Source organism: Anas acuta, chromosome 6 (genome assembly GCF_963932015.1).
Source record: "Anas acuta chromosome 6, bAnaAcu1.1, whole genome shotgun sequence".
NCBI classification, from domain to species: Eukaryota; Metazoa; Chordata; class Aves; order Anseriformes; family Anatidae; genus Anas; species Anas acuta.
Window position 1 is genome coordinate 16,287,006 of NC_088984.1, and position 21,122 is coordinate 16,308,127.

Below are 21,122 nucleotides of genomic sequence, written 5' to 3' on the forward strand. Positions count from 1 at the left end.
ATGACATCAGGTACTGCTTGAAAAAGAAGAACTACAAACACAAATAAGCTACTAATTCAAATGAGAAGTATCCCAATTGCCACCATCTCAGTGAAACAAGGGTAATTTGTCATCTGACACCTTTTGGCTCACATAAAAGGAATCCTATCATTTACATTGAAGATGAGGAGAAGTGTTCTTGGAAGAATGACAGTGGGATAAAGAAAATTTAAGTTAAAAGCATTCAAAGCAGCTCACTTTACCAAGCCTGCGAAGATTAAATAAATATTTCAAGTGCAAGATGCATCTGTGAGATAAAGATCAACTCATTTTGAGATTATCTTGAGCGAAGTTACAATAACACAAAGCATACACGAACGTACACAAGTACTTCCCTTGGCATCAAACATTGTTATCCTTATTGCAGAGACATTTTCAATGAAATTGCAGAACTTTTATTAAGCTCCACCAAATAATCGCATAATTTTAGCATTTTCTTTGAATATATAGCTCCCATTTTGAGGAAAAAAAAAAAAAAAGAGGCTGGGGAGTGACTGCATAGAAAAGGTCTCATCAGATCATCTCAGCATCTTCTCTCTTCACACAGTGCTCAGCAGCTGCTCGCAGAACATCCACAGCCAGTGAACAACGTGCTCCTTTTCAAAAGCTGCTGCCGTGCCAAAGCCTACGGCAGTCCTTCAGAACTGTTCGTTTCAGTACCCCTGACATCAGTTTTTCCAGTGATCCCTGGTGCAGCAAGTTGGAGAGCTGAGTGGGAAAGACAACATTCCTATCATAGAAACAGTCACCTAAACCACATCAGGGCAAATGAGAAGCTTGACAACCTTTCCAATTCAGAATCAAAAGTTGCAATACAGTCAAAAGAAAACATTAATAGGTAAAAAACAGAACTAAAAAGGCTGGTGGGATGGTGGCTGCTCTGCACTAAGGTTGAGCAGCACCCCTGAAGGCAAGTGCTACAACTTGTTAGCCACCAGAGTGCCATGCACTCTCCTGCTCTTTCCACTTCTTTTTCTCCGCTTCTTTCCACTCCACCTTCTTCCCTTCTTTTCTGAAGCAGGCAGCACAGGATTACTTAATGATCAGCAAACACCTCGAGATACTGCTTCGGTTCACCTCTGAAATGAATCTTTATGTGCAGTACTGGATGAAGTTTCTATGGGTAGGATTTAAAAGACTGAGAGATAAAAAAAAGTATGTTGGACAATTAAAAACTGAGAGACAAGATAGAGAAAATAGTGTGCATTTAAATGTCTATTTGTATAGAGCTATAGGAGCTACTTAAAAAAAAATGCAAAAGCATTAAGATGGATTTTTTCTATTTGTAAACAATTTCCCATGAAAATCTCTGCTGTTTTAAGACTTCTATATCTTTAAGCACTAAAAAGCAAGATTTGGTATATATCACTCTCTGCTTCTTTCCTATATTAACTTCTTCTCGTACTTCCAAAGCAAACTAGAATGAAAGATTGAAGGAGACCAGAAATCGGTAAAATTCAATTATTTTTCTGGATTGATCTGTAGCTCCTTCTGAAGGCTTCTAACAAAGACTCGAGAGAGAAACCCCACCACCACATACTGATACCGACTCCCTCTGACCATGTTTTCCTGGCTTCAGCAACCTGAACGCAGAGGTCAGCACGCACAACAGCAATCCTAGGGTGCCTGTAGCAACTCCGTGGTGTCCTGATGAAAGCACCCACCGCTAAGATTCCCTCTTGGAGCTCACCTTTATGGCCGAACTACAATGGTTTGTGCTAAAATGTAAACTTTAATGAATGGAGGGTATATGGCCCAGTGCCCAGCCCCTCTCCCAGTGTTCTCGTTGCCTTTACTGGGTTGAGCAGCACGACCGTCACCATGCCACCACGAGTGGAGCTGGACAAAAGGCCACCAGCAAAGCCACCGGCTGTCCTCCGGGTCACAGGGGTAGGCAGGAAGCGAGCACAGGAGATGGGCAAGGGAAGAGGCAGGGAGAAGGGAAAGGGGCTGCTTCTTTCTGCTGCAGGCAGTGCTTAGATGAGAGATGGGTATATGGGGAACCTGCAGCCCGAGTGTGATGTACACATGCAAATGAAGGAGGTACAGCTGCCACGCAGTCGTACCTACAGGCTATGCTAAATTTAGAGGTGCAATGTGTATCTATATCCTCAAGGCAGTGCAAAAAAAACACATAATTCTGCAATTCCTAATGCGAAAGAAGAAAGAAATAGCAACATGGCTTAATAGCACATTAAAAACTACACGTGCCTAGGTCACGTTTTATGGTGACACATTCCTATTAATAAAACTGCCCTCAATGCAACGCTCTGCAAAAGAAGGAAAAAATCGCAATTCCACAGGTTCCCACTAGCCATTTCAAAACCCTATCAGCTCATGAAACATGTTGAGGATTCCCACCTCAGAAAAGATACTTGGCGGCATTATTAAGGTATGGATGCAGTCAAATGGAAAGGGAAACACAGTTTTTCAGAACACATTTTGAAATCAACATGCAAGCATTTGAAAGGATGAATTAAAACAATGACTTGTAAAACAGGAAAAGTGATCAAACATAAATCATTGTGCACGGGTTCACAGATCATAAAAATAACGCATCCTAAAATGCAACGTACGATACAAACACTCCTAAGACTTGTTGCACAGCTATTTCCAAACGCCCCATGTTGCTGAACACGTGCCAGCGCAGGGCCTGATCCCACCCAGCCTTACGCTCGCGCTGAGCTGTGAATAGTCCTCTTACAATCAACAGGATTACTCACCGAAAATCTACTTATTGTGCATAAAATTATCCGTGCATGAAAATCCTTGCCACCTTGCTTACTCTAAATGCAGTATTTGATCACGCCCAGCACAAGCACGGTCTAACATCAAGCAGGCACATCAGAAGCTCTCCAGACCGTGTCAGCAAAGCCCAGTTGCACTGCAACACCCACAGGGATGTTACCAGCAGAGCAAACACACTTTCCCTATTACAGAAGTCATAGGCAGCATTGCTTTTTATCTAGAGAAAAAGCTGTTTTGCCTCTGATTTGGTGGCACTTAATCCCAACCTGCTAGAAAACAGGTAGCTTTGAGAATGTATATTTGGATCTCTAGCACTGCGCAGCTAACCCAAAAGAGCAGAATTTCTGCCCTTACATTATGAAACTCAATCCTCAGATGAGTTTGTACACGGGAAAGAAAGCACTACACAAAACAAAGGCTAGCCAGCACCTTGTAAGTACTTGTGCTGATTTATAACTTCACACCAACTTGTTAGAATTTTGCAAAATTTGATATATTGCAAGCATACCTCTAAAGCTGAATTTTTGTAGAATTATTTCAGATAATGTACCGTGCCTTTGTTTTTTTTTTTTTTACAGTGCAGTCATATGGCATAGCTGAGCCAACCTAACAGCTAGCTGTCACTGAAAGGGACAGCTCTGCTCCCTCCTCCCGGGACACGCCACCCTATCTTTTGTGCCTACCCCAATGCTCCTACAAATACATGGTTGTTTAAAAGTCCTTCAGGCTGGCAAGAAAAAAAAAGTTACTAATTTTCTGCCAGGTTAACTCACTGAGTTGGTGTACTGTAAAGAATCTGTCAGAAGCAGCTCGAAATAGCGTGGGAGTGGGTCCTTCCCCATACAGCATTCAGAGGCTAACTGGCTCAGCCCTTCCCGTATAATTTCACCTTGAAAACAAACGGAAAAGGAAAATATGTTGCTTTTTAAAAACTGTGATTTCTTTTTTTTTTGACAAGCCCTTGAGTTCCTTGGAGAAATTCCTGGGTTTCAGCACCCCTCTACTATCTGCAAGTATCTGTGAAGCATCTCGTCTTGTCACTAGCACCATGCTAGTGTTATTTTACAGAAGATGACAACCTGCTGTTGCTATCAGTTACCCTCCTGGCTCAAATGGCAGAGGTCTCTGCATATGTATGTATGTACAACCCCACTTCTGCTGTTTCTTTCCAGATTGATTTTTAAAAATCCTTCAAACATTTTACACAACAAGCCCTGGGAGAATACAAGAAGTTGCATGCAAACTTACATAAGCCAGGGACAGCCACACTTCAGGTACTTTCCATCATTAGGTTCATCATCATTTGCCTCTCTAGCTTATTTTCATATCTATCATATAAAAATATGATAGATTTCCACATCTTCTTTTTAATTAAAGATCGTTTGTATTTTTCTATAAAGCATCATTTTGTTCAGCACACTAAACAAATCTGCTCCATATAAGCAGGTAAAATAGTGAGAACGTTTATAACACCCTTGCTGCATTTGCTGCGATGGCTGAAACGTGTGCAAACGAGGCATGGATAGCAGGAAAAGAAAGTCATGACCACTCAACACTGCCTTGCAAAATAGGGTCCTATCCTTGCTCCTTCTGCAATTCTACAGCTCCCAGAGCTCAGTGGGAGCAACACCACACACAAATCTCGATCTAACTCCCCGGCATCAATTCCCCAACCATAAAATAAGAATGAAGGTACCCGTTTCATTTCCCTGAGGCACGCTGAAATAATCGTAAGAATAAGCAGCGTTCAATATAGGTCAGCAGGGTGAACTGATCACTTCGTGGTGCTCTCGTTCCTGCAGCCAACACAGCTCCTGGGGGAAGAAGGTGGCATATGCAAGAGGGACAGCTGAGCCCACGCCAGTGGCTTAGGTAACTACTGCAAGAAGGCAGACCGCAGGGGTTTGGCCTCCCCTGGGACCGAGGCACTGCTTGGAGGGCACAGCCAGCGTGTTTCCAGCTCATCCAGACAAGCCGCTTCGGTGGAGAATAAGCCGAGGAATTTGGGAGCACAGGCACAGGGCCATCAAGAAAAGGTGAGCACAACGGCATGATGGGTTACAAGCACGATGTTGTAACAGAGCTTGGCTCCGTTTCTCAGCCGTGCCGCTGCTGTTGGGCAAATCTGTCGTCTTGGCACATCACCTTCCCCTCCCGCACTGCCACTTCCTCAGCGCTGCAGCAGGGGCACTGACCTACCTAGGATCTGGGTGCGAAGAGAGCAGTAGGAGCTATTTCTGAGGGCCTCACAAACCTCTCCTTCACAAAGAAATATATTCAGTCTGCCTTCCGAGCAGGATTAAGCGGAGCACAGTAAGAGGAGGCATTATGCAATGAGCAGAAAACAAATTACTGAGCAGCTGCTTAGCCAACGAGCTATGGATCCTGTACATTCAGAAAGGTAGGGGGCTGCGGGGGAAACGCTGTGCTCATGTACCACTAAAGACCACCAGATAATATTACTCCTGGGTCAGTGCACCTACACTTCAGATGGTAAACTTACGGTGGCATAGGTGAACACTGCAATTTTAACATTTGTGTGCTTGACTTATAGCTAGAAACGTTCTAAGTGCACCATTTTCGTGCCTGAAATGATTTTACTTCATCTTCTCATTCTCTTCTAAAAGGTCATCCACAGGCATTCAAGAGAAATTGTAATTACAGAAAAAAATCAAGCCAGTTCCCTGCTAAGTCCACATAGACTAAATAACATTGGGCAATACGCTAATGGAAGTATAATGAGGAAGGATTTGGTCCCAAAACCTTGAAGTTACCAGGGAAAGCTGTCTCAAGAGAACCTGGAGGACATCCCTCATGTACATACATGATAGCAGAAGGAAAACTTTTAGGAAAATACCAACAGTAACCTAAACCACAGGTGAGAAGGACACAAATAACAGACACAAAGCATCTCATGGAGCTCAGACAATATTTATTTCTACACCTTACTTGAGTGGTTGAAGGCATGATTTAAACACTGGCTCTCAGACTGTGAGGGCAAGGAAAATGTTTTGGAATACAAGAATCATTCTCCTAAGCTGCAATTTCAGTTCTAGGATATTGGCAGGAGCTAAGTACACATTTTTTCCTTAACTTCATTACAGTAGACTTATTCAGGGGAAGGCTGCATTCTGTGTAAGGTCTCGGAAGGACTCGTGAGGGATGCTGCACTCTCTGCAGCCTGACTTTTCACACAGCGGCACCAGGAAGGAGCATTTTCTCATTTAAGCCTGCTGAGGAGGCTGTGCAATATGCCAGTGTAACTGTTTTTAATGTATATTTATTGCATTTTGGCTGCTTTTTAACCATACTTTTCACCCGCACATGGAACAGTAACCTCAGAAAATCCAATTAGCCAAGAGCATGAGAGGGTGAATCCCTCCTTTGCAGAAAGAGGCACTGCGGGCAGACCAGGCGAATCCTCTGCTCTCTTTTATTGTTTTTCAGACACCACTGTGCTACCTTCACTGGGCATATCTCAAGGCCATCACCGTGGGCCAGAATACCGGACAGAGGCCTCCCGAAAGCTCAGAGATACACCTTGGTTGACAGCCGCACTCCCCCAAAAAAATTCAGGTCCTTTCAGGGACCCATTCCACAAGACTCAGCAACTGCAAGGTACTAAACAAAACATAAAGCATAGAAAAAAATAGTTCAAGCTCAAGGAGCTAACCTACCTCGTTTCTGTTAATGTGAGCACAAGGCAACACACACAACCTGGTATAAAAAATAAACCCACGTAATAATCCCCGCAAAAAGCAGGAGAGAACCACAGGTGGCAGCTGCTCATCCTAACACAGAAGACATTCCCATAAGGCGGTCAGACCCCTCCGAGGTGACAGTGGGATCAGGATATGAAAATAGCAAAGAGGCAACAGTCTCGGTAGCATCACCAAGGAGCCATTTCTGTCCCAGGAATTGGGGACCGTGGCCAAACCCACACCCTGCTGTAACGGTGTAAGGGGAGTACCAAGCATCTTCAGCAAGGGGAAGGGGAGCAGTCAGTACACAAACCAACACACGTCCATGTTTATAGACAGCAGGAAATCGGCCAGAGGGCAAGCCATAGAAACAAATTCATAATTAAGGAAAGTGAGCAACAACTAGGGCACTTTCTTAAAACCCACAGCTGGTACAATAGCAAGTGACAGACCACGTAAAGTTGTCAGGACAACAAAGAAGTTTTTGAAGAGCACGCTTCTGTACAGTCTGGGCTTTTTTTTCCATGTTGCTGCAACAAATCCATCACCTCCCTCCTGATAACCAACATTTGTGGTCAGACTGAATCAACTAAGAACTATTCCCATCCCGCTTACACCAAATACCAGAGCTGTAAGTCAGCCTTTTTTCAGTCTGGCTGATCCTCACTCCAAAGGAAAAAAAAAAAAAGTCAAATCAGGTAACTCATAAACATGCTGTGCTTCTGCAGCATGTTTGCTTCTCAAGACCAGCCACAACCCCAAAGAAAACTTCCAGGTAACGCCACTTTAGTGCCCCAAAAATTGCATGCACAGGGAACCCCACTGATTTGTTTCATACTCCTATGACTATTAGGAACAAAAATCGTGAAGGTCCTCTATGCCATTAACTCCCAGGCCAACAATTCAGAGCTGCCATCCCCAGCAGGTCTGAAACTTCTGAGAAGCCCTGGTCAAGCAATTCCACGGGGAAGCCAAGTCTTAGTAGGATACATCCAATACAATCCCGTATTACTGCACGAGCAGGAAACCAACCTGTAAAGAAGGAAAATATTCCTACAAGACTTGGGGAAAAGAGAAATCCAGCATGCCCTGCATTTACAGACTGCTTTCCAGACACTGTTTTATTGTCCAACCCTGCTAAGAGGCTGCAGTCCTGCACCCACTGCTTCCCACTGGGCGACGGCACCGGGAGAAGCCCAACCACAGATGGAAACAGAAGAGCTGCCCGACTTAGGGGCAAATTCCAGGCACCTGGCACGTGTAAGTACAAGCAATCCCGCGCTTTCTGGACACGCGGCCATACGCACAGGATCACCACAGCTGTGGGAAGCTCCACGCTGCCCCGTGGCCCAGAAGGAATGCGAGCTGGGGACAACACAAAGGCTCCCTAGGCAGCAAACTGCAGGGTCACGCAAAGGATTGAGAGATTAGGTTTCGTGCCAATTTCCCCTCCTACAGCGCAGTCAACTCCTGCTTGAAGCTTCCTTATATTTGACCCGATACGGAGGATACAGCACTGAGCAGGGGCTCCTAACAGGCACCAGAAAAGCCCGAGCATGTCTGGTTGGCTTGATCTGCTTTTACCTGTCGGATTAAGAACACAAGCTCCCTGGGTTTGTCTACAAATTGCCGCCTAGTCTATGTATCCAAGTGATGTATTATGACAACTGGATGATCATCCTCTGCATGCTCCTTTCCTACAAACTCTAGTTTATTCCCTCCCAATCCCTTAATTTCATGTCAAGTATAAATAACCTGTGCTCACAAAAATATATATTTTAAATACATCAGAATTATTTGCTATGAGTCATTTTAAAAGATATTACTGGCAAACTTCATAATCTCTAAAAGGAAAAAGCAAAACTAAAGCCAAGCAGCTTTCCATGACTCCCTTATACCCCCAAACAATCCAAACTTCCCAGGTCCCCAGCAGACAACCATATAACTTTCCACATCTTCTTGCTGGCCCACACGAAATCTCAGCAGCGTCTACCTGTCGAGTTCACCAGAGCCAGAGGGAGGTCCTGAGGACAGCAGCCTGATAAAGCTCTCCTTGAGGGATGACAGCAGGCTTCCTCCCATGCAACTTACTCATTTTTGTTTGCTATTGTTGTATCCATACACAGCACCTTTCCTCTAGATTTTACCCCTCAAAAAATAAAGTGGTTGGTTATAAGGTTACAGGAGAAGCTGAAAACCCATATTCTACAGACTCTTCTTGAAGACATCATCTCTAACATTAGTTACACCACACTGTGGTGTCCTCAGGATTGACCTGCTCTGTCTGCAGTGCTCATCACAAAAATTCCCCTGACATGTTAAGATTATTTCAGCAAAAAAAGGGGCTGCTTGAGCTTAGCAATCTTTAGCCAAGAACCCCTTTGATAAAAGAAACTTAGGACACAACATGCAAAGACTTTTTAAATTTATTTATAGCTCCTGTTGTGTCCAGAACTGCGCAGCGCTACAGATGACCCGACGTAAAAGCCTGACAATTGTCATCCACCTCAGGCATATTTCATCTGACAGACTCGCATAGCAGTGACCTGTGTCAGGACTCAGTGTGTATGTGGTCAAAACCAGGGGAGAATTGCATTTCAGGAGGTCAGCAGCAGAGATGGTAATTTGCTTCCGAGCGCTTTCATTTGAAAAACTCCGAAATCATTGGCTGCATCTGGAAATGCTGTTATAATGCTTACAGACTAAAACATCATCCACAGACATCAAGCCCAGTGCAATGCACTCATTTCTTGGCTTTCACATCCATTCTGCTCCCTCTTCCTCCCCTTTACGAAACTGAAGAATGTCAGCGATGTAATATTTCAGATTCGCTTGGTGAAAGCCCAGCTAAATAGCTTGCATCACCAAAGGAAGCCTGCAGAAAGCTGGCGAAGGCAGAAATTGCCCGTGTGCTCTGCCCCTTCCCAGGAAACAGCTACGGCTTCCAGCTGCATGCCAGGCAGGCAGCGTGCTGCTGGGGTTGGCAAAACTCTCGCCAGTTTACGCTGAGCATTTCTCAAGCTCAGTTGACTAAAGCCTTAGGCCAGAGATCATCACAAACAGATGCCAGAAGTGTTTTATACGTTCACCCATACTTTTTAGGAATAAAACGCTAACTCCTTCATTCAAACCTAATCCCAATGAAAGCAAAAAAAAGAAATAAATTTGACTCATTTTCCAGGCAATCGCGTAGAAGTTAAAACTCAGGGAGTGTACAACACATTTGTCTCCCCTTTCTGTCTTAACCACTGCCAGCGAACATATGGCTGTGTCAAACCTGCCCAGCATCACTATTTGTCACTGCACCTCTTGCACTGAGGTGGCATGACCTGGTCACGATGTTACTGGCACTGTAAACACTGCTAGCAGCGGTTTTTACATCCGTGCTGGGCTACATATGTAGTAAAAGTTTGCATGGACTTTATGGGAAATGATTACAACACCACTATGATACTTGTTGAAATGCTTATGAATGGGCATCTTTTCAGCTTACAGACACAACTGCCGTTTGAAGTCTTTTGTAAAATTGTTTATCACTCCCATATCTGAGTTTATTTACACAGATACCACAACGGCTTTATGCAATAGTAGCATCACGTGTTGCATCAAGAAACGATTTTGCTTCACAGCTACTTCACAGGCACCTTGTGGTATTTTTTTTGCCATGCTAGAGACCTAGACAGTTTATATTCGATAGGCTGCTCATAAATTATACCCCGGTGCTGTTTGCAGGTTGGAACGGCTTCCCACACAGATTTCATTTTATCATCAGGCTGTTTAATTCTGCACTTACAAAAACGTCAGCCTAGTCATAAGGAGAGAATCAGACAGTACTGCCTTAGAGTTTTCTGCAGAGACTGTGACGAGACGCAGGTACTCCACTACTAATATGCCCACAGAGCGCATCAGTGGCAGGCTAAGGCCAGCATGCAGAGCCAGCTGAAGAGTTGTACCTTGCTGGTTCCACAAAAGGGAATGAAATCATGAAGTAACACAAATTAGTAATACATTAACTGTATAGCCTTATTTGTGAAAAAGCTGCCTCACAGTATCAGGCTTAAATACATTAACACACTGACAATATCATAAAAGTACACTAATAATTATTTCTGAACAACTGTGATAACAGTCTCTGTATCACCTCCCAGTGTAAAATTCTGACGGCGTAGAAGAAGTTATCAGGAGGTTCAACCTTTCTGCATGTTGAACTTTCTGCCATCTTTCTAAAAGACGCGGAATTTCCCCTTTAGGACACACTTATAATCAAGTCCTGTGAGAACTTATTATGGATTTTTCCTGATATTTTATCCAAAATGCTGAATATCAGAATAACATATGAAAAAAAATTCCTATATGCGGGCAGGGGCAGGCATTTTAATCAGAAATAACACTGGAACACTCACATATGTTAGTTTTTTAATTTGTGTGATAATTTGTAAGTTAAATAGGTTTAACCTATGTCACTTGTGTAGTTTATGACATTATTGCTGGTGTATAAAATATTCTAATGAGATGATAAAAAATGTATATTGAAAAACATATAGTGCACTAATGAACTAAACAGATGGAACTGTGCTTTTAACTGCACTGAACAGTAACTGGAATGAAGTAACTAAAAGCATTTGTGCAACTGAAAATAAACCTCATGAAAGTCTGAATGGGTTTTCTTTTGTTAGGGGGAAGTTTGTGCTTGGCATACACCTACATATGTTACAGTCAATGGCTGCTGCTTTCTGACACGTCCTGTCAAGCGCTGTCTCAGCTCCCAAAAGCTAGTAAGTTGCATGTGTGTTAAAGTTAAGTTAAACTTCACTGCTAGTTCAAGGGTTTCTGCAGATTCCAATACACAGAAGAGCAAAAAAATATTCTCATGAATCTCAGTATTCCAGGAAATTTAATTTTTCAAAAACATATTTCTGTCCAAAAAAATCAAATTAAATTAAAATACGAGTTAATCACTGTAGTGATGCTTCACATGAGCCTTGTAACTTGTTAGAAGCAGACACACACGTCTACTTACATCCGTGGAGGCTTTGTGGGACTTCATTTGTCTTTAGGCACTCAGCTCTGCAGATCAGACTGAGAGCTAAAGGCTTGAATCTATTTCATCGTAAATTATGTTGATTTGAAAGGTAGATATCATTGAAATGCCAGACAGAGGCAGAAAGAGTGCTTATTTTAAATAAAACATACCTATGATTCTGTGATGCTATTCTCTGCTGGATCCACTTAGAGGAGTCTTTAAAATATTTCCAGTGGCATTTACTTTTCATTCCTTCTCACATTCACTCAGTGGAAAAGATTTTTAAGTTTGGAAAACAAAATCAGGCACTTTGGTTTCATGTTCAAGAACTCCAGAACAATACCAGTAAGTTTATTTGTCAAAGATTTATATGTCACTGTTTTGTATTTAACTTTAGTTACTTCACACAAAAATCTATTTCATATTAGAGCCAAAATTAAATCAAGCTTAATCCCAAACTATGCTAAACAATTAAAGCCTTTTTAGATAGATTAAGGCCCACTCACTCCATCAAGCTGCTCGCCACAGACAGGTCTCCCCTTGTAGTATTTACAGTGGGACTACAGCACACATAACAGTCCTCACAGGAGGAAGACTCCACAGAGATCCTAGTCACAAAAAAACATTGCTAATTCTACCAGCAGATAGAAAAGACAATCCCACTCTGCTTTTCCCCACGATACTAGAAAGCAGCTAAACCTTTCCTCCCCATTGGTAAATTTAAAATATTTTACCTAAATCAACAGCCTAACACCTAATATGCTGATCTTCACCATTTCCAGTTTTACATCATCAAACCTGTAGTGCAAAGAACCCAGCTAGAAGTGAGCTAAGCTCTTTTAGATGTACTGTTATTATATTTCACTCGAGTAATATATTCTTAATATTCTGGTAATTCAACTCTACCACCACTGGTACACAGAAGTTCTCAACTGGCAGTACGAATTTCCACCCCCAGTGGCTTTACCACACCAACTCTCTCTAGAATAAACGCCTGCTCTACAAAGCTTTAAATCCTAATACCAATAAACTTAAATACACTGAACTGAAGAGTGAAAATTGTCCTTTAAGAAACTGCACAATAGCATTACAGGAGGTTCTGTCAGGTGAACAATTTAGCCTGCAACGTAACCTTTAATGTCTGAGCAGTTTTTCTTCCAGACAGTACTTTTTTAACCACTGTGGTCTTCACGCAGATACTTACTCACTTAAGATTTCCTTTCATAATCCATTATATTAGGGATTTTCCATAAGTAGAATATGTTTGCAGTACAGCAGCAATTAAACGCACGTGGGCAAGGAAAACAATAACAGAAACATCGGTTATAAGTGCATCTGTTATCTCAGGCCCTAGCCTGAGGAGCAAAGACAGAAAACGTACCAGCTGCGTGCAAGAGGTCAGCCTCGTCCTTTTGAGCTTTATTCAGCTCTATGAGCTCACTGCCTACACACGTTTGGGGAAGAAGAGCATGCAGACATACAGAAACGAGAAAGAAAACACTTCTGGAAACTGAATACGCGCATACATTCAGCTGAATATTCAGGAGGAAAGGCCATAAGAATTGCTTTCAGGGAAACAGTACAACTGAAGAACTAACTTTTGTGGAATTCCCCTTTGTCACTGCAACAAGAGCAAGGCTGCCTGCCCCCACTATGAACCTGACTGCACCCCGCATCGGGAGCCTGCAGATCCCACTGGATCCACGTGTGACCAGGCCTCAGGAGCTCCGGAGCTTCCCAGCCCAGCCCCAGCTCCTGCAGATGACAGCTGTCAGCGGCAGCGCCCCATTCCCCAGCGTGGGAAGCAGGGCACTGGGAAACCAACCCCGTCTGCAGGTGTGCAACTTTCCTCGCGGCAGGAGAGACTTCACGTCTGGGTTCGACCACTACCCGGTCTAATTCTGATTACAGCTTAAGAACGCCTGTAAAAAAACATGTAGGCTAGCACTACCTCCTCACCTCTTGTCTTCGCAAGGCACGCATCACCAAATGCATGGAGAATGAGCGCAAAAGCTGTCTCGCTTACAAAGAAATCTGATATGGGCACTCCAAAATATGTAAGCGTGACAGGCACAGGTACATACTGCCAGCAAGCCTGAAAAGCCTCGCTGAAATCTGTAAGTACAGCAAATAAACAAGGCAACCAAGATCCCAGTGGAGACAAAACAACAGCTCTCTGTAATTTTTCTTCCTGGTACCAAAGGCAAAGATGCTGCTGAGCAGCAGCACAACATCTCTCCCACCTAAAACTTCCTGGGCCGGACTGTCACATGTGCACAGGTCACGCTGCCGGCAGACTTTCAAAGCAAAACCAAAGCCACGACTGCCGGGATCCGCACACTTGTCTCCGACCACTGCGCAAAGCATCTCCGAGCTGCTCCACACACTTTGCGAAGATGAAGCCATCGGAGAGGTGATTTACGGCCGCGACACAAATGCCTTCCCTTTTTACAAGCCAGCTTAATCAAGCCTTTGCTGCGCTCATCCCAGCTGAGATTTGGCAGGGACCAGGGCAGGGGAGCTGAGTGCAAGCTTTCGGAGCCCGGCTCGTTCCTGCTGGACTCCCCGTGCTCCCTGCCCTTCCCGCCTGGCACTTGTTAGAGGCTCCCAGCACCGCAGAAAGGCCACTTCCAAAAGCTCCCTCCGAGCAGCGACTCGGGAAAGGTTATTTAAGAAGGTGTGTGTGCGGGGGGGGGGAGATAAATAAATAAATAAAAAATAAATCACCCTCCACAACTCCGCGCGCTTCACCTGCCTTACACCGGGAACAATGGGGGCGGGCAGGAGGGGGGGGGGATAGGGCCACGAGGGGTGTGGGGGCACGGGGATGGGGCCGGGCTGCGGGGCCACACACACACACACACACACACACACACACACACGCTGTCCGTCGGTCTGTCGGCGGCTGCCCCGGCTCTTTGTCTGTCGGTCGGTCTGTCTGCCTGTCAGCCGGCCCCACCGCGGCCTGCAGCGGGGCCCGGCGCGCTGGGGGCCGGCTGGGCCGGGGGGGAGCGGCGAAGGGGGGAGAACCGGGAGAGACGCGGGGGGAGCCGGAGGGCCCGCGGGGAGCCCCCCGCACCCCGAGCGAGCCGCGGGGGGGGGTCCCGGGGGCTCCCGCCGCCTCCCCCCCGCTCCTCAGCCGCCGGCGGGGCCAAGCGCGGCCCATGCGGGCGGGCGGGACGCGGCGCTGCCCCTGCCTTCCCCGCCGCCCCTGCCTCCCTTCCTCCCGTCCCTCCCCGCCGGCCGGGCCCGGCTCCCCCCTGCCCGGCACTTACCGGCCGCGGGGCTGCGAGGAGAAGGCGGGCCGGGGCCGGGGCCGGGGCCGGGGCCGGGGCCGGAGCCGGGGCCGGGGCCGGGGCCGAGGCGGCGGCAGCGGCGGCGGCTGCAGGGGGCGGCTCAGAGCGGCCGCGCGGAGGCCCCGGGCATGGCGGGGCGCGGGGAGGCCGAGGGGAAGTTGGCGGCGGCGGCGGCTCCGGCCCCTTCCTGCTCCCGCTCCGGCTCCGGCGGCGCGATCGGCGCCTTCCCCTCAGCCTCCTGCTGGCGGTGACAGCGACAGAGCGCCGCCGCGCCGCGGTGCAGCATGGGAAAGGCGCCCGGAGGACCGCCGCCGCCACCGCCAGCAGCAGCGGGGCCCGGGCGGAGGCCGCCTGCCCGCGGGGGCCGGCCCCGAGCCGCCGAGCCCGGGGCGGTGCCGGGCGGCGGGGTGACATGGCGGCCCTGCAGCGCCTGAGGGGAGAGGGAGGAGGAGGGGGGGGGGGGGCACGGCCTCGCCGCCTCGCTGCCTCCTCAGCCGGAGCTGGGCGCTCGCAGCGTCCTCCAGGCGAAGCCCCCAGCCCCGCTGCATCGCCGGGTGTCGCTTCTGGGCGCTGAGAGGGGGGCGCGACGCTGTGCGGGACCCCTTCGTGCAGGGGTTGTCCGTGGAGGTGCTGGGGTCACCGTCCCTGGGGGTGGCCAAGGGGAGACTGGAGCTGCTCCCTGGGGACGCACTGAGTGGGTGACGCTGGCCCTAAGGGCACGGTTGGCCTCGTGGAGGTCGCTCCCAACCCCACTGGTGCTGTTGGGTGACGCTCACCAGCTCTGTAGGGCTCAGTGAGGCAGCCACCCAACTGCAGCACAAAGCTTTTTGCCACACTTCGGCTGTGCCCAGGTTGCCCTCCAGGATCGCCCTGTCCCCACCACGAGGCTCGCAGCCCTCATGCAGGCCCTGTTAGGATGAAGGTGCATCTTTTTTGGGGAGCCAACAGCACCAAAAGACCCCACGTAGGGCTCCCACCTCCCTTTAACGAGACGCCTTCATAGGGTTCCGCATCCTCACGCTGGTCAGAGATTGTGCCATTTCGTTGCGCTGTAATAAATTGCGTTAAGAAAGTATTAATGACATGAAGACCCAGTTTGAAGGTCTGCCCTGCCTTTATGCAATAGCTATATTTCAAAATAATTGCACCGACTACTCTATGAACAGAGGAAGGAGTTAATAAAACGTGCCTACATCTCACGCAGCCGTTTACAGCTTTACATACACACAAGAAGCGTCGTTAACCTGCTTGCTGAATAAAATGGGAAACTTTTTAATCTCCAGAAATAGAGTTTAGAAACTGTACATTTATGCAGCTTTGATATATTTTTTTTTCCTTCAAAGACAATTAATTTAGTAACTATTCATTTTTACCTGTCAAAAAATCTTTTGAATTTCATTAGGTCTGAGTCAGGAAGCTCAGCACTAAAACCTTGTTTTAAAATACACTGAGGAATTAAAGCTTTCTGCAGGGTGAGCACAAGTCTTTCTCCAAGGACACATCAATTGGAGCCTGCTTTTCAAAAATTTTGTTTGGCAATTAACAATATAATAAGAAGACTGTCTTGTATTTAAAGCAAAGAAGTAAGACTCAGCATATTTAGTTTCTGTTTATTACCAATCTTCTACAACTTTAATCAAGACATGCTCCAATTTTCAAATGTCGGTTTGGGTTAGGGTGGAGTTTTCTGTTGTTGTTTTAAGAGGAACTGAGCACCTACATCTGGGAGAATCTGATGGTGATTTCTTCACCTGAAAGTCCCCCATGCCGAGGCAGGTGTGGTTACAGGGCATTGCAGACCTTGGGCCTTTACCCTTGCCTGACACCCATATTTTCAAATGATGGTAATTTCTCACCAAGTCACACAGCTGTTACACTGAAGTTGTTTGTACTAGTGTTTTGATGCACATTTAATATTGTAGTGTTTATTAATATTGATGTTCAGACATAACAAAGATGTAAAAGTCTGGAGCTTGACAAGTTTAAAGGGGCACTTTGACTTTTTTTTTTTTCTTGTGACTCCAGAAATAACAGACTACTTTTTCCTAGGGAAAAATTTCGTAGTCTTCCCTCTCCTTTCTGAAATCCAGAAGCTGCCCACCCATGAAAAGCCCTCCAAAAGGCAGCGTGCATACCTTGTTGAGTAGGGTGCATTTCAGTTTCTTTTATTTTATTTGGGGGTGCAAAATAATGGATATAATAAAAAGAATAATGTTTCCCTTTTCTGTATAAACCCAGAGACCAAGAGGAATAGGAACCACACGTAAATTACATATTAAAAAGAATAGCTACCAAGAATCTTTGGAGAGTGTGTGTTTTGAAAGGTCTTAAACAGGAAGGGACTTCAGAAATAACTGTGCAGAGCAAGAAGAACCACCTCGTTTAACCTCATTTATTGATGAACTGAAGGATTGCACTCGAGAATTTCTGCATCAGGATAGGAACTTCTAGTGAAGCAAAAGCTAACCTGGACAGGTCCACTCTGAATTGGAGTGAGAAGTCTACGAGTTAGGTATGCTATTGAGATGACTGCTTAGCCTAACAAAGTTACGCCTTTATATTTGTCTGACTTCATCAAGCCTGAGCTTCTAATCGTTAGACAGTCTGAAAAATCCAGTATCTAAAACTATCAGAATTCTTAATTATGTTTTCCAAGTCTTGCTTTACCATTGTAACTCTTTTTTAAAATACAGTTTTTCAAAAAATATTTTTGTTTGCTTGAAAATGTCATTAGTGTGGGCCTTCTGCTCTGATGGTGTAGCACACAGAGAGAGGTGAATCAACTAACGTCAAGGGTAGGGTGTTGGTTTTCTTTGTGCCTGATGTGAATGTCCACATAGCTTACCTGTGGCTTTGGCGTGGTGTACAAAACCTAGTGATGTGGTTTGTCCTATTGACTCTGTCTGGGATGAAAGCTCCTTGCTTCGTTTCTGTCCTTCTTGGTGTAAAACAAGGATAAAACACATCTGTCTTCTCCCCTTCCCCATGCAGATGATGCCATTCAGCTATAGTCCCATTCCTTCAAACACAAACAACTGCCTTTCCTTGAGTGGAAAAAATTCTGTCCAACTATTCATGTCTCTACATGGCTACAGGATAGGGTCAAAGGAAATCTGAAAAGCAGTCTTCATATCAAGTATCAACATCTTACTGGGTATTTTGTAACCATGTGAAATCTCAAAAGAAGAAAACTTTTGAGGTTATCAATGTTCATACCCATAAGTTGTAGATGGCAAACACTAGCTGAAAGATGTTCATGTTCTACTTAGGTCTCACCAGTCTTCATGCTAGCTATGACCTACAATTTTGCCTGGAACCCCTTTGACAAAAATGAGCACCGAATCAGACAGTGACTGTAATAAAGAAATGGTAATCATAATTAGTAGTAAACACAGAATGGACAGCGAAGCAAGTATAAACACATTTATTGCAATTGGGTTGTCACCGCAACAGTGAAGATGAACACAGTTTGGTCCTCGTAGATTTATGCCTTGTTCCCCATTCAGCAAAAGAGCCAAGCATGTCTAGCTTCAAAAATGCAAATATCCCATTTAATTAAATGGAGGTATCAGATATTGAGTCAGAAATAAAACCAAATGCCTTCTTCAATTTCTCTCCTTCTTCCTTGGACCATTAAAAGTGCTGTAGACATAGTTAATACTAGTTTGTGCAAGTGATACAACGAACAGTGCTTCAGAAATGCCTAGATGAACACCACCTGACATTTCAGCAGTAGATGTAATCAGGGAACAATTGCTATTTAAAGGTAGAAAATCTTCCATCCATTTTTTCAATTCAGTCATTTCACTGGGAATTTAACTAGCACAAATACTCAATGCAGAAAATTAAATGTGTCTATTGTCTGAGTATCCACTCACATTGTCTGTAAATTGCTCCTATTTATTTCAACAGCCCTGATTGAATTTGCGTTTTAATCATTTTTTAAGAGCAGGCTTTCAGCTCGTGATCCTACAGAAGCCTGACTCAATTGAAGCTACATTACACTATATTCCTAGCAGATCTGGAATCAATCACATTGCTATCAGTCACATGGCTGTCCTGACATGAATAAATGTGTTATGGTATGTCTGAAAATACCTGTGCATCTGATGCCTGCAAACAAAAAATGCATTACAGAAAATATTGGTCAGAAGGAAAGTGACTTAGCCCTTTTCCTCATTTCCAAAGTCTTCTCTGCTCCTAAATCTCTTCAGAGGGGAACACTGGTACTGAAGCCCTGAAGAAATCTTAATATCGGATTAGTTTCTAATGCCACAAACATGCCTGACTCAACTTATTCATTTATTTTACAGAAATGCAGTATCTTGAAGTGCTTTAAAACTTGATCCAAAGACATCATAAAAATCCCAAATAAAATGAAAAGTAATAGTTTGATATGAGATGTACCTGTCTGAAACAAAGAAAGATAGCAAGTCAGCGTCAGTCAAGACAGTTTTATGTAGACATAAGACATTCACATATCTGTAATATATTTGACTTGGTCCCACATGGCATTCCTATAAAATTAACATTATAAATCTCCAGATTAAAAGAAGAGAGGATGTTTAATGTCCCATGCCGAGATGCCTAACAGACAGAAAAAGCAACAAAAATGATGATAATGTAGTACTCTGCCTAACATAAATTGTCCAAATGACACAACGTGGCAGAATTTAGAGAACCAATTTCTCTGCCTTAAAACACAAATCATGAGCAGAGCAGAAACCCACCTGCTCTTAACTGAAATCCCCTGTCTACTTAGGACATTTAAGTTGAATTAACTGAAGTTGGAAAAGGAAAAGGGCCTTAAACCCCTGTGTGAACATTTTAGGATTAAGCCTTTCAGAATTAAATGCAAAGGAAACTACATGTATTTTATGTGTTAAAGGGAAAGCATCCACACAGGGATTTGGTGGGCTTTAACTAATGCAATTTAATGTCACACCTTTACTTAATTCATCTTAATCTTTCCCAAGTGTCCCACTGCAGCTGAGTTCTTTAGTTTGAACTATTACAGTGAATCTAATTCAAAAGACAGCATTAGCTAAAGGCTTGTCCGTAAGGGAAGGTTATTTGCTGTAGATGTGAGACAAGATACGGCAGCTACTTTATATCTACTTTAATATATACTCACTGACACAAAATGTTGTAGGTTGCATCAAACCAACAAACATGCACAGAGAGCTCACACAAGGAACTACTATGCTTTAAAATTCAGAACCACACCTCTTCATGAGTCTAACCCAATTTAAAGCAAAACTCAAAGATTGAAAGAGCAGGTGGGGGACATTTGCATTACTACTTCATTGCACTGGGATAATGCTGGGAGATATTGATATTTATAACCAGACATTCAAAGTTAAAACTTACAAAAAAAAAAATCACCATGTGGAGATGACATGGATACTGCTGAAAGCCATGAAGTCCAAGATGATGTACATTCCCACCAGGGACAAGGATCAAGCCATTATGCTAAATGGGAAGTTTCCATGTTATTTGAGCCAATAGGAAAGCCAACAGAGTATGGAAATCTGAATCTACAAAAGCCAGTAGAAAGGAAAATTTCAAACTTCAGTTGGCAGTGAAGAGGAGGAAAATGAGAAAGGCATGAAAGGGCTTTGAAAACCTTAGGGTTTTGCAGTTTCATAATCAAAAACATCAGAGTTGCCCTCCTTTTATTGGTCTTTTCTGGTAATGCTCTCAAAATTGCATCTGAATAATACAGAAATATTGTAACAAAAGAGACTATTAGCAATTCTTCAAATCACAGCATACCTAGTGGCTGTCAGAAGCTGAAATAGCTGGTCTGCCTGCAAAAATACGCAGCCACACATCCCTATCTGACAAACCAGTCAGAATTATCTTTCAAAATATTTGGAAGATCGTGTTATGACAAGTAAAGTTTTATGAATGAAGTTCTTAGAATTATCGATTGTATCAGAAAAGTAAGGAAAAGGATAAGGAAAAAGGAAAATAAAAAGTTTACTTTGTCTTTCAAAAGACACTTGACATTTTTTGATGCCAGAATTTATTCCAGGAGACAGAAAGTGGAAAGTAGGGTTAGACGGTCATTTTTGATCAGGGTATCAGTCTTCCATCCTAAATCCATCTCATGTTGGTTGTTATAATACAGGTTGGAAGCGATGAATGGTAAACTGGGATATGATAGATATAAACAAAAAACAGAGATATGAAGTTACCAAGTTAACCAGGCCCAAGGGGAGTGAAGGAGACTTGAGGGAGTTTCAAAAAAGCTGGGTGAACAAACAATACAACAACCAAAAAAGTTCATGGCATCTGTATGAAGCTGCTCAT

General features: G+C 44.5%; 1 protein-coding gene across 2 annotated transcripts in view; it reads right to left on the reverse strand.

Annotated features, from left to right (window-relative positions):
• Nucleotides 1–15,197, reverse strand: part of ZNF148 (zinc finger protein 148) — a 39,759-nt gene extending 24,562 nt beyond the window's left edge. Inside the window, exon 1 of one of the 2 annotated variants that reach the window (XM_068687576.1) lies at nucleotides 14,787–15,197. The gene's annotated coding sequence lies outside the window, so the exon portion shown is untranslated. The remainder of the gene's footprint in view (nucleotides 1–14,786) is intronic. The other variant, XM_068687575.1, reaches the window with a different exon arrangement.
• Between the last annotated feature and the right edge of the window lie 5,925 nt (nucleotides 15,198–21,122).